This window comes from Mixophyes fleayi, chromosome 2, assembly GCF_038048845.1.
Source record: "Mixophyes fleayi isolate aMixFle1 chromosome 2, aMixFle1.hap1, whole genome shotgun sequence".
Classification (NCBI taxonomy): domain Eukaryota; kingdom Metazoa; phylum Chordata; class Amphibia; order Anura; family Limnodynastidae; genus Mixophyes; species Mixophyes fleayi.
The window spans coordinates 74,072,772-74,087,480 of record NC_134403.1 but is presented as its reverse complement, the minus strand read 5'-3'; the positions used below and the strand labels follow the sequence as shown (position 1 = coordinate 74,087,480).

General features: G+C 47.4%; 1 long non-coding RNA gene across 1 annotated transcript in view; it reads right to left on the bottom strand.

The window, feature by feature from the left end:
• LOC142141130 (uncharacterized) overlaps nucleotides 1–12,549 on the bottom strand; it is a 40,401-nt gene extending 27,852 nt beyond the window's left edge. The window contains exons 1-2 of the long non-coding RNA XR_012688617.1: nucleotides 12,468–12,549; nucleotides 10,299–10,328 (exon numbers count right to left, since the gene is read on the bottom strand). This is a non-coding gene — a long non-coding RNA (uncharacterized LOC142141130). The remainder of the gene's footprint in view (nucleotides 1–10,298; nucleotides 10,329–12,467) is intronic.
• Nucleotides 12,550–14,709: the final 2,160 nt, after the last annotated feature.

Here is a 14,709-nt window from a genome sequence, read left to right as displayed (position 1 = left end):
AATGGAGTATGAAGGCTTGATTTTTTATTTTTTTTTAACACTTGCCCCCTCTGTGCATTTCCATTCTTCATTACTACTTGTGTTTTATGATGGCTGCATCCCTGACATTCCCATTCTTAAGATGTCTCTCCCTTTACACTTTCTTTTACCTATGCCCCTGCACCATCTTCTCCTTTGTCCCTCTCACTTAACCCCCTGCACCACCTTCTCCGCTGGCTCTCACACATCTTCCTGTACCACCTACTCCCCTGGCTCTCTCACACGTCTTCCTGCACCCTCTACCCCCCGGCTCTCTCACTCCTCTTCCTGCACCCCCTACCACCCTGGCTCTCTCACCCCCTTCCCCAGCACCCCCTTCGGCTCTCTCACCTCCTTTCCCAGCACCCCCTTCGGCTCTCTCACCCCCTCTCTCAGCACCCCCTGGCTCTCACCCCCTTTCCCAGCACACCCTTCCGCTCTCTCACCCCTCTCCCAGCACCCCCTTCAGCTCTCTCACCCCCTCTCCCAGCACCCCCTTCAGCTCTCTCACCCCCTTTCCCAGCACCCCCTTTGGCTCTCTCACCCCCTCTCCCAGCACCCCCTGGCTCTCACCCCCTTTCCCAGCACCCCCTTCGGCTCTCTCACCCCCTCTCCCAGCACCCCCTTCAGCTCTCTCACCCCCTCTCCCAGCACCCTCTTTGGCTCTCTCATCCCCTCTCCCAGCACCCCCTGGCTCTCTCACCCCCTCTCCCAGCACCCCCTTCCGCTCTCTCACCCCTTTTCCCAGCACCTCCTTCCGCTCTCTCACCCCCTTTCCCAGCACCCCCTTTGGCTCTCACCCGCTCTCCCAGCACCCCCTGGCTCTCTCACCCCCTCTCACAGCACCTCCTTCGGCTCTCTCACCCCCTCTCTCAGCACCCCCTTCGGCTCTCTCACCCCCTCTCCCAGCACCCCCTGGCTCTCACCCCCTTTCCCAGCACCCCCTTCCGCTCTCTGACCCCCTTCGGCTCTCTCACCCCCTCTACCAGCACCACCTGGCTCTCACCCCCTTTCCCAGCACCCCCTTTGGCTCTCTCACCCCCTTTCCCAGCACCCCCTTCGGCTCTCTCACCTCCTTTCCCAGCACCCCCTTCGGCTCTCTCACCCCCTCTCCCAGAAACCTCTGGCTCTCACCCCCTTTCCCAGCACCCCCTGGCTCTCACCCCCGAAATTCGCGGCACCCTCGCGACCCCTCCCCCACCCGAAAATCGCGGCACCCCCGCGACCCCCTGAGAATCGCGGCACCCCCGCGACCCCCCCCCTGAAAATCGCGGGCACCCCCGCCCGAAAATCGCGGCACCCCCGTGACCCCCCCTCTTCAGTAAAAAAAAAAACAAATTAAAAAAAACAGGAAACTCACCAGCATAACGGGGGAGGAAGCTGGGGAGCGCGCAGCAGAGAACCAGCCACCAAGAAGACAGGGGGAGTCGGCCCTGCCTGTGGTACAACGAGGAAAAAAAGAGGCTGTCACAATGGTGTATCCAATGGTGATTGATAAAGATACTGGAACAGCGGGAGTACAGCACTGGAGTATGCTGAGCACACACGGGAAAGCAGAGGTAGCTGAGGGAGAACAGCCAATGAGTCACCAAGGCTGTTGCGGCTCACAGTAATAGCGGTTAGAGAACTGGAACTGTCACGATGAAGTACATCCGAGATGGTATAGAAGTACTAGAGCAGCAATAGTTCAGTACAGCGGGAGACTGAGAATAAACTGACGTGGTGAAGGTAACTCGTAGTAACAGGCGATGAGTCACAGTTGTAGTAGCGGCACTGAGTGCTGGCGGTGAGAGAACTGGAGCTGTCACGAAGAAGTACAGTTGAGATGGTAATATCAGTACTGGAGCAGCAATAGTTCAACACAGCCGGAGACTGAGAGCAAACTGAAGTAGCGGAGTTAAGTCGTAGTAACAGCTAATGAGTCGCAGTTGTAGTAGCAGCTCGAGTGGTAGCGATGAGAGAACTGAAGCTGTCGCGATGAAGTACACTGGAGATGGTAGTAGCAGTGCTGGAGCAGCAATAGTTCAACACAACAGGAGACTGAGAGCAGACTGGAACACAGGCAAACCACGAGGAGAACAGGAACCAGAACCACAGGCTACAGGAAGTGAACTTGAAAAACAGGCATCAGACAGGTGAATCCAGGAGGTTTAAATAGTGCTCCTGGCCGAAGCAATGAAGACTTCAATCAACAAGGGGCCCCTTCTGGGCGAAGTACAGAAGATATTGGAGAAGCCATCACTTTTGAAAGTATAATTTTACCGGGGCTGGGGCAAGCACAGACTATTGGAAGGTATAATTAATATGGGACTGGGGCAAGCAGACTTTGGAGAAGAAAGAAGACATCTTCGGTGAGCATTTGGGGTGTTTTTATTTTTATTAAATAGATGTGGTGAAAATGAGGGTGGTTAGTGTGTTTATTGTGGGTTTTTTATTTTTAATAAATATGTGTGGTGTTTAAAAGGGAGTTGTTATTTATTTAACATTTTTTTTTGTGGAATTACAGGTCCCAGCAAGCCAGGGATGTCCGGGCATGTTGGCACTTGTGGTTCTCCAAGTGCCAACATGCCCTGGCTGCCGTGGGTATGCTGGTGCTTGTAGTTATACAAGCACCAGCATGGCCACACTGTTTTTGGCAACCTGGCTGGCTGGGACTTTAAATCCACAAAACAAAATGGCGTCCGTTTATTTTTTTTACTCACTTTCACCGTTATTACCCTACTACCCACAGCCCAGGGGTAGTAGGAAGAGCCCTAGTGCTATCAGCACTGGGCTGGTTCTTTCTAGGGGTAGGGGCCCGCTCATTTTTTTCGGCGGACCCCACTCCCTAGGTAATTCAAGCCAGCGCTGAACAGTCTAGGGTTGGTTAGTCATTATGGCAGGGGGACGCCTGCCGTGTGTCCCACTGCTATAGTGCCGCCAACCCTGGCTGGTTTGCCTAGTGCTGGCTAAGTGAAAATCGGGGGGACCCCACGCAAAATTTTTCCCCGATTTTCACGGGACCAGCACTAGTCAGGCAGCACTAGGGTTAAGCTGGAATAGCGGGGGGACCTCACGGGTTTTTTTTTTTAACTTTTAACTATTCTTTAGCAGTGTAACAGTGATGTGTTTGTACAACACGATGCTATCAAGCAGCAAATTGTATCTGGCGTGTTTTGAAGCAAACTCTCCTGTGTTTGCTTATTCGCAGCTTCATACATTGGAGACTTGTTTAGCTGCAGTGGCAAACAGTCGGGAGTTTAATCTCTGGCGATTTTGCAAATAGCGATTTTGACAGAAGCACAACTCTGGCGATTTTGCATGAAATCTCAGCTTCATATATTGGCGAGTTTCAACTCTCCCGAGAAAATCGCTGGAGTTGCAAAATCGCACTTTGATACATTTACCCCCTGGCCCTGTTTAAGAACAATAGCTGACCACTCAATCATGTACTTCAGTAGCCTGCTGGGAAATAACAATCCTGGTTACGTCCATTTAGTTAAAATACTTATCTCAAATTTTCTTCTGTTCTCGATCCAATGTAATCCATATGTTGGATAAAAAAACCTACTGGAAGAGAAACTGCTTGCGAGCTCTTCTTAACACCAAATAAGTTAATATCCAGCGAGGCTGCCTACTTTCTAGCTGGACAATCAATCAAAAGAGATACAGAAGAGCTGGGGGATTTTTCTCAGCCAATTAGAAGCTGGGTCTTTCATCACTCATCCAATTACAGGTCAATTAAAAAATTCAAGAAGAAAATACCAGCCTCAACTGTAGTTCAAATGTCTTAAATCCATCAGTCTAATATTAATTAGCTCAAAATCTCAAGCTATCTATCTCAAGCTGTAACGTCAGGGGCGTATTAGGAACTGAAAGTAGCACTGGAAAAAAATCTTAAAGTGGCCTCGTGGATGGGACCAAATCAATTTTAGGCAGGGTTAGCACACCATTATCGGTGGTAGACGAGGCTAATGCTATATGCGAAGGTAGGCAAAGTCACAGCAATACAAGGAGGAGTATGTTACAATATGAGGAGTGATGTTGCAGTGGTCGCTAAGGTGGAGTGTAGAAACACAGTAAGGGATGGACAGGACATTGGGAAAGGTGAGAGAGCAAGAGAGGTTAGAAAAACAAAATTAGGGCAGCCTTGTGACCACCACAGAATACAGAGGGCAGCCTTGTCACGGCCACATATTACAGATGGCAACCTTGTGACCACCACACCCTACAGAAGGCAACCTTGTGACCACCAGCTCAAGTATTTAAAACCAGATAAAACTGCAGAAAAAGATCATAAGATCGATCACGTGAAAAAGAAACTTTGGCACATTGCAGGTATTTTGTCACTGTTTTGCTTTTTGTAAAGAAAGTCTCCAACTTTCAACAGGGATCTCAGCAAAATGAGGCATTATTATTATTATTATTATCCTTTATTTGTTAGGCGCCACAAGATTTCCACAGCGCCATACACCATACAAACAGTAAACTATACAGGGTGAAACGGTACAAAACAATGAACAAAAAATACTAGTACTTCAGAAACTCCAGGCTGGTTGATGCAATAAACACGGAGCAGAAGAACAGGTGAGGAGACAGGAGGGAAGGGGGCCCTGCTCATGTGAGCTTACATCCTAAGGGAGGGAAAACAGAACAGGCACAAGGGGAGCCAGATGTGGCAAGGGGAGAGAGCGAGTGGAGGAGGTGAAGGGGTTATGCGGATGGTTGGTAGGCTTTAAGGAAGAGGTGGGTTTTCAGTGCACGTTTGAAGGAGTACAGAGCAGGAGAGATGCGGATGGAACGAGGGAGGTCATTTCAGTGAAGGGGCAGCACGGGAAAAGTCTTGGATTCTGGAGTGGGAAGAGGTGATAAGAGTGGAGGAGAGGCGGCGATCATTGGCTGAGCGCAGGGAGCGGGCAGGAGTGTGAATGGAGAGGAGGTTAGAGATATAGGGGGCAGTAGAGTAGGAGAGAGCCTTGTAGGTGGTGGTGAGGAGTTTGAAGAGGATTCTGTAGGGGAAGGGAAGCCAGTGTAGGGCGAGGCAGAGGAGGAGTGGCATGAGAGGAAGATGAGTCTTGCGGCCGCGTGAGTATAGAGCGGAGGGGGAGAGATGGGAGTGGGGGAGGCCGGTGAGGAGGAGGTTGCAGTAATCCAGGCAGGAGATGATGAGTGCGTGTATGATAGTCTTGGTGGCATCCTGAGAGAGAAAGGGACGGATGCGGGCGATGTTGCGTAGTTGGAAGTGACAGGCTTGGGCAAGGGAGGAGGGGACTACACCGGGGGCAAAAGAGAGAGAGGAATCGAGGGTAACCCCCAGGCAGCGGAGTTGGGTGACAAAGGAGATGGTGGTGTTGTTGACGACAATAGAGAGGTCGTGGTGGGATGGGAGTCTGGACGGAGGAAAGACAATGAGTTCCGTTTTAGAGATATTGATTTTGAGAAAGTGAGCAGACATTCAGGAGGAGATGGTGGAGAGGCAGTCAGATACACGAGAGAGGACGGCGGAAGAACGGTCAGGAGAAGAGATGTAGAGTTGAATGTCGTCAGCATACAGGTGATACTGAAGACCGAAGGAGGAGATGAGAGCACCAAGGGAGGAAGTATAAAGCGAGAAGAGTAGAGGGCCAAGAACAGAGCCCTGCGGGACACCAACAGGGAGAGGGTAGGGGGGGGGGAAGAGCCGGACGTGGATACAGAGAAGGAGTGGTTAGCGAGGTAAGAGGTGAACCAGGCATGGACAGATCCGTAGAGGCCGAGAGAGAGAAGAGTTTGCAGCAGGAGGGGGTGGTCCACGGTGTCAAAGGCTGCGGAGAGGTCAAGGAGGATGAGTACGGAGAAGTGACCCTTGGATTTGGCTGATAGGAGGTCATCAGTAACCTTGGCTATGGCAGTTTCGGTGGAGTGGAGAGGACGGTAGCCGGATTGGAGGGGGTCAAGGAGGGAAAAGTCAGAGAGGTGACTGGCGAGGCGGCTGCAGACAATCCGCTGAAATAATTTGGAGGCATAGGGGAGCAGTGAGATAGGGCGATAATTGGCAAGAGAGGTGGGGTCAAGATTGGGTTTTTTAAGGATAGGAGAGATAAGAGCGTGTATAAAGGAGGAGGGACTACACCTGAGGAGAGAGATAAGTTGAAGAGGTGTGCGAGGTAAGAGCAGACAGTGGGAGAAAGAGAAAGAAGGAGGTGGGAGGGGATGGGATCGAGAGGACAGGTGGAGGGAGGAGAGGAAAGAATAAGGGAGAGAACTTCTTCCCCTGTAGTGGGGCGAAAGAAGCTCCAGAGTTGGTTGTTGGGGGGAGGTGAGGCAATGAGGGTGGCGGGAGAGGGGGAAGAGGAGGAGTTCAGTCTGATGGCCTCAATTTTGGAGGAGAAAAAGGTGGCAAAGTCAGTAGCAGAGAGGGAGGGCGGGACAGGAGGGGGAGGGGGAGAGAATAGGGAGTTGAAGGTGGCGAAGAGGCGGCAGGGATTGGAGGACTGAGAAGAAATGAGGGACTTAAAAAAGGATTGTTTAGCGAGGGAAAGGGCGGAGCAGAAAGAGGAGAGGATGAATTTATAGTGAAGGAAGTCAGCCAGGGAACGAGATTTCCTCCAGAGGCATTCAGCAGTGCGAGAGCACCTTTGGAGGAAGCGGGTGAGTTTCGAGTGCCAGGGTTGAGGAATGAGGCGGCGCTGGCGGATAGCGGAGGCTGGGGCGACAGCATCAAGGGCAGTAGTGAGAGAGTGGTTGTAGAGAGAGGACGCCAGGTCAGGACAGGCCAGGGAGGGGTGATAGGAGAGTTTCAAGAGAGGAGGAGAAGGAGGTAGGGTCGATAGCATCAAGGTTGCGCCTAGTAAGGGTGGCTTTAGGCAGGGCGGGAGTAGGGGAGGAGGACAGAGTGAAGGAGAGGAGATGGTGGTCAGAGAGTGGGAAGGGAGAGTTAGAGAAGTCAGAGAGATCACAGAGATGAGAGAAGACTAGGTCGACGGAGTGACCAAGACAGTGGGTGGGGGAGGAGGTCCACTGAGTGAGGCCAAGAGAGGAGAAAAGCGAGAGAAGTTTGATGGTGGCAGGGTCAGAACGGTTGTCAATGGGATATTGAAGTCGCCCAGTATAATGGAGGGGAGGTCAGAGGCAAGGTAATGGGGGAGCCAGGCAGCGAAGTTGTCAAGTAAAAGGGACGTAGGGCCCGGGGGACGGTAGATGACGGAGACACAGAGGTGGATAGGGGAGAAGAGACGGATGGACTTCGAAGGAGGAGAAGGAGAGGGAAGGTAAGGTAGGAATTACCCAAAAAGTGCAGTTAGGGGACAGGAGGAGGCCTACTCCACCTCCAGGACGCTCATCCGATCTGGTGGAGTGGGTGAAGGAGAGGCCCCCATAGGAAAGAGCAGCAGGAGAGGCAGTGTCAGAAGAAGCCAGGTTTCAGTGATGGCAAGAAGATTTAGAGAGTTGGAGATGAAGAGGTCATGGACGGAGGATAGTTTGTTGCGGACTGACCTGGAGTTCCAGAGGGCACATGAGAAAGGGAGGAAGGGAGCAGGGGAGATGCGGATGAGATTAACGGGGGTGGTAGGGGGAGGGGAAGAGGTGGGGTAGTGAGAGTTGGGCAAGAGAAGGGGGCTGGGGGAGAGGATAGGTATAGGAAAGGTACGGGGCGGCATTGTATAGTGCAGGAAAAATAGGAAACACACTGCTGTTTTGCTGCTACAGTGCAGGAACAAAGGCGGTGGCAAAAACAATATGAAATGCAGTAAAATACAGTGCAGTAAAATTAAAATAAGTGCAGATGAAGTGAAATAAAGAGCAAATAAAGATACAGTGCTAATAAATTAAAATAAAGTACCAAGTATCACAACATACAGTACCTAGTGACAAGATTAAGATGAGCTAATGGTAAAGTGCAAAACAATAAGATAAGATACAATACAATATGATAAAATTAAAATATAAAATGAAGTAACAAGATTAAGATGAGCTTCTGGTAAATGCAAAATGAAAGTGTAGGAGAAGTAAATGAGGGCTGCAGAGAGCTGGTACCAGGTGTGAGGTAAGAGAGTCCAGGTTGGAGAGACCAGAGTCCAGAGACCAGAGAAGGGGAGTGCAGGGTCGATCACAACAGTCGCTGTAGCAGTCTGGAGTCCGGAGGGACCAGCGGTCAGGATCTGGTTATACAGAGGTCCGGGTTGGTTGCCGAGATGGGGTCCGTGTATTAGAGCCAGAGCCAGTATTGGTGCCAGAGACCGGGGAGTGTGTGCCAGGCCAATGTGCGTGGATCAAGCGGCAGGAGACACGGCAGGCAGATAGGAAGAGATACCAGGCAGCGGGAGACAAAATGGCGGCGGACCAGGCAGCGGGAGTCGAGTCAATATGCAACATGAGGAGATGGCCGGCAGACCAGGTGGTGGGAGAGCTGGGACGTGGCAGGCAGCCCAGGCGGCAGAAGACAGCAGACCACTGATCCAGAGGAAATGGAAGGCAGGCCCTCAGGAGTAGGCAGTGCGGGGCCAGCAGCGGGGGCAGCTTAGCCGGAGGCAGGGGAGCCAAAGCAGGAACAGCCACAAGCTGATCGGAGATAACAGGAAACTGGAAGCAGCTGAGAGGCCAAAGCCACGGCCTAGAGTAGGTGGAAGTAGCGGCGGCCGGGAGTCGGCTCGGGAGGCAGGGCAGCAGGATCCAGGACGCGCACCTCATGGCAGCCGGGAGTCAGGACCAGGACGGCATAGTAGAGGCCAAGCAGTGAGTGGAGGTAGAGGCCAGGTTGATTCAAGGCCGAGGCCGTGGCCAGCAGTGGTTGGCGGCAGCCGGGAGAAGATTTTTTGTGTTTCTAACTGGTACCTTTGAAAAACACATTGACCTCCAATGTACTTGATAAACTAAAAGCAATACATAGAATTCCAGAAGAGTTTGTAGCCGACAACTTCCCTCAGTATACATCAGCAGAGTTTGCACGATTTACCAATGCCCATGATTTGCACACAATTTCTAGCCCTATCAAGCCGCAGTCAAATGGACAGATTGAGAAAATCTTTAAACTGACAAGCAAAGAAAATCACTTCGTAGCCATAGTGGAATACATAAATACAGTGAATCACACTTTATGCTGCCAAAAACAACTAAAAGGGATTCTATCCTTCACATACCACAATGTCATACACATACATACACAATAGCATATACATACCTACATACACACAATGCCATATACATAACTACATACATATAGTAGCTATGTACATACAGTAGATACATACACACAATGCCATATACATAGCTACATATACGCATGCCTGTCTCAATTAGCTCTTTGACAGGGTTGGTCAGATTGGTTCCACCACATCTCGCACAGGTGAATAAACAAAACAAAAAACAAGTTGAATCCAAAAAAAGGGTAATGCTTTAATTAAAAACAGCATCAGGTGGCCTTGGAGCTGCCTCATTAGACCACCGGCCTACCAGAAGAAGGCCTGGTAAAGTGTATGGCCAATCCGCCCCTGCCTAACATTATCCCAACCCTCAATCCTAATCTGGGCTCAAGTTTAAGTCCTAACCAAGGTCATCCACTAGTTCACTAAAGTCTAAAAACGTAAGAAACCATAGATCCAAAGGAAATGTAAAGAAAACAATATTTATTGCATACCCCAGATTTGTATGTAGTGGTAATTATTAATTGTTACATATTTTATAAAACTTAAGTTATTGAGGGCCAATTTATTAAAGGGCGGAAAGTCCTATTGCTGGCTAAAACTGCAGTTTAGGTAACATGTAATATATCTATCTACCACTATAGTTTTATATATACCAGTTTTTAAAAAAATGCTTTTATTAAATTAAATAGTCAATTAGGGCTTCCAGTATCACACATGCACTGTAGAGCAGAATGGGGACTTTCAGAGCTATAAGTAACTCAGCTTTTGAATTACATCTAAGTACATTGTTTAGCTGTCAAGACAATAAATCGCACAATAACAAGAATTTAGAAAAATTGGAAATATAGATATAATATAATCTTACCTTAGACTACGTGATTATCAAATACAGCAGATATAATCATAGAAATGAACAGTGACTATATGCAGCCCACACTCAATGACAGCCAGCTGATAACTGCACAGCACTAACCTTTATACACAGCTTGAGTGACATCACAAAAGTTCTGTATGATGTAAGCCAGTGACATAATAATCCTAGTCAAAGTTGTTATTTTTCAACCTGCTGCTTAATGTTCTTGAATGGAGATAAAGTATAAATCTTCATGACATTTTAAATGGGCCTTTTTACATATGAGTTAAAAACCCCAAATTGTGTCCTTAGCACATACTTACCAACTTTTGAATTCTCCCCACCCGGAGAACCTGAAATGGAGATAAAGCACCATGAGCGAAGGAGGGAAGGGGGGGGGGGGGGTCATGGCACACTAAATCATGTGATTTTGACCCAATCCCTGCAGTGAGTTGATAATGGAGTTTTGTTACAGGGACCGAAATGACGCACGTCATTTTTCAGGGAACAGAACAGAGATGTTCAATAGAAAGTAGTGTAGGCTACTGCAATTATAAATGGGACTCCCCTAGTGTGAACTTTGATTTGGGCACACTAATATGATTAAATGACCCTGAATTACTGGGGCACAATGATTATGCTTCAGTGTTGGTTCAACATTTATTCAACATAAACAGGTGACATCACAGAAGCACAGTGAGGGTGCCTAAGTGATGTCTCTAGTTCCGTTTGAACTGATTGGCTGCATTCTGATTAAAAATTAACATTCAATATTACATTATGATATTATATTATATTATTGGTTCAGTCTGCAAAATGACTACCTCCACTTTAATGATGTTATTGTTATTATTATTATTATTATTATATGAATAATTGCTATTATTTTAGAACAGGGCTGTTTTATGAATTTAGTGGGCCTGTGTGCAATAGCACATTGGAGAGTGAGGTGATGCAAGTCAAGAATTACCTAATTAGCTGTCAGAATCACAGATTGTATGAGTACCTCAGGAGGAGCTACAAATAATTCCAAACAAAGCATGTCGAAGCCTATTTAACAACATCTCAGGATGGAGACACCAGAAGAAAATGAATTGAAAAAAAAATGTATTCTTTAGAATAAAGCACTTTTCTATGGTCAAAATTTTTAAACAAAATATTTTCATCTATTTTTTTTTCTTTTTTAAAAAGTCTGGTCTTTTAGTTCCACTGCGCATATATGAAACATCTAGCTAAGCCCGGCCCAGCAAATTGGTAAATTATGGCTAAAGGACACTATCACAGAGACATCTGGCTATTTCTCAACTGGCCCATCAATATTGTACTGATAAATTGCAGCGATAGGTGATTTTTTTTTAAATGTATAAAATATAAATCAGTTCTTCTGTTATTAAGAATATTTCAGGTTAAAGGAAACAATTGGAGAACAAGAATTAAAAATACCGGTAATAACAATCAGTGATGAAAATACTGTGGGTGAACAGGGTGTGGACGCTATAGGGGCTGTACTTTGCAGCCATCTAACCTTTAAAAGCGCCCTTAATCTCAGTAATAGGATAAACCAATACATTTAATGAAAGAAATACCTATCTGAAATAACATATCAGCAGGCATCTTAACAAGTGTTACAAGCTATAATAAACAAATCTGATAATAAAACAAGAGGGAGCTGGGGCTATAGGTGAAGGCTCAGAGGATCGCCTTTTGCCCATCACTGCTATAAGGCCTGGAGGTGAAGGGGCAATGATCAAAGACCCCTGCCAGAGACAGCTGGCACCTTTAAGAGCAGAACGGGGCCCTGGAGAATACTATTGAATCATTGAACCCCTACCTAAACTTTGGTATAGGGCCCGGTGATACAGAGTTCTGCTCCTGGTAACAAAGGTGGATATTTAAAGTCTGATAAATACATAAAATCTGTGTTTGAAGTGCAGTTTTCAGCATAAAAGTACAAAGAGCATTTGTATATATTATTGAAACAAATAGAGACTGAGGGGTATATTTACTAAACTGTGGGTTTAAAAAAGTGGAGATGTTGCCTATAGCAATCCAACCAATCAGATTATAGATGTCATTTTGTAGAATGTACTAAATAAATGATAACTAGAATCTGATTGGTTACTTTCGGCAACATCTCCACTTTTCAAACCTGCAGTTTAGTAAATATACCCCTGAATGTTTATGAACCAGTCACTAATATAAAGGTAGAAATTGTCTTTTGTAGCACCTCACAGCAGCCAAATACAAGGTGACCCATCATGGCACCTCCCCAAGACAGGGATGGGATATTTGTTCTACCAATTATAAATTAATGTGAAATGTTTGCAGAGAGTGAGCAGAGAGATAGGATAGTGACACAGCAGTAACAAACTCATAGCAATCCTAGCTAATCCAAGATTCCCCTGCTTATAATGAATAATGTTATATAACATTTACCACAGTCATTGCCCGATCAATCTTCCAAAATACACTCTCCTCCTCACACACTGTACCTTATAGGAGGGGTTGCTGAGACATCACAAATTCAGGAGCCAGAAGGGGAGGAGCAGGACTCAGTATATCAATGAGTGTTGCTATGTAACAGGGTGCTGGGGGCGGGGCTCAGACATCACAATGCAGGAGCCAGGAGGGGAGGAGCAGACTTTGGCATGTCCAGTGAGTGTTGCTAAGTAACAAGAGGCTGGGGGCGGGGTCATCATTTTCCAGTGGGCTGCCCTGCACAGGAAAGTCTGTGATTGTGGCTCTAACATACTGGATGCAAGGTGGGCTCATAAGTAAAAGGGAGGTCACAGGGCCCACTTTACTCATGGGTGTATGCGCACTACACACCCCTACATTCATGTTGGATATATCACTGTTTAGAAGGCATTTATCAGTTTGTTTCATTACCAGTTCACTCATAAAACCATACCTGTCTAGTTTTAAAACCTCATGTTGTCATGTGACAAGCTTATGGGGACATAGTGATGCCATCGCCGCACCCCTGCTGTGAAATGCCGAAATGCACCCATTGCAAAGCGGGGTTTGGTCTTGATGACGCCAAATTGCGCCATTAAGCCCCATCTCCACCCCGACCCGGGAGGAAGCCTACTCATCCAGGAGTTCGGGAGGATCCCCCAAAATTGGGGAACTTCCTAGAAATTCCGGCAGAGTAGGTAAGTATGCATAAAACACAGGTCTACATTTATTATATTATAGTGAATACTTTTAATACAACAATACTATTTACATATTTCAAGTTGATGAATTGCTTCTCCCTTGTCCATTAATTTCAATGAATTTTGATAAAAACACTATTTCAAATGGTTTCCATAATTTTATTATCATCATCATCATTATACGTTATTTATACAATGCTAAGATATTAGCTAGTGCTGTAAATTGAGGGGACCATACTCAGGCCCGGCGCTCCCATTAGGCAATGTTAGGCAGTTGCCTAGGGCGCCGGGCTCTGGAGGGCGCCTGTGGTCGAGGAGACTGATTATTAAAAACAAAAACAAAAAAAAACAATTATTCATTAGTTAATTTTAAGCGGGCGGCGCGATCGCCCAGGGCGGATCGTCCGCCCGCAATATAGTGGTCCTACAGACTTAGGCGGTGCTGCACTGTAGCAGCACCGCATTTTCAAATGTGCCCGGCGCCTGGCAGCGTCGTGACGTCACGACGCTGCCAGTGTAGAGAGCCGACAGGAGTCCGGCAGAAGTAAAGAGAGAGGAAAGAAGCAAGAAACAAGAGGCGGAGAAGAGAATGGAAGAAAAGTGAAGGTGAGTACAGAAAAGGGGGAGGGGTATTGAAAGTATGCAACAGTGAAACGGAGGGGAGGGTGAGAGAAGTATGCTGCAGAGAAACGGAGGGGAGGGTGAGAGAAGTATGCTGCAGAGAAACGGAGGGGAGGGTGAGAGAAGTATGCTGCAGAGAACCGAGGGGAGGGGGGGCAGTGGATGCTACAGCAAAAGGGGGAAAAGGGAGAATGAATTCTACATAAAATGTGTGTGGTGGAGAATGGATGCTACATAAAATGTGTGTGGTGGGGGGAGAATGGATGCTACATAAAATGTGTGTGGTGGGGGGAGAATGGATACTACATAAAATGTGTGTGGGCGAGAATGGATGCTACAGAAAGCGTGTGTGTGGGGGAGAATGGATGCTACAGATAATGGCGGGAGAATGGATGCTACAGAAAATGTGTGTGTGGGGGGAGAATGGATGCTACAGAAAATGTGTGTGGGGGAGAATGGATGCTACAGAAAATGTGGGGGGAGATGGATGCTACATAAAATGTGTGTGATGGGGGAGAATGGATGCTACAGAAAATGTGGGGGGAGATGGATGCTACATAAAATGTGTGTGGTGGGGGGAGAATGGATACTACATAAAATGTGTGTGGGGGAGAATGGATGCTACAGAAAATGTGGGGGGAGATGGATGCTACATAAAATGTATGTGGTGGGGGAGAATGGATGCTACAGAAAATGTAGGGGGAGATGGATGCTACAGAAAATTGGGGAGGAGGCTGGAGAAAATGGGGAGACCGGGGATTACACTTATAAATGTCCTTAAGTTAGAGACTATGGAGTCTATGTACTAAAATAGTGCCGTGACAAATTGCAGCGATGCAAGGGCATATGTGACATATGTGAGAATAGCTAGTGGGCAGATGGGCATGTGTGAGAGAAGTTGGTGGGCAGCAGGGTACATGTCAGTCTGTAACAGGTGAGTGGTGTAAAGTTTTCT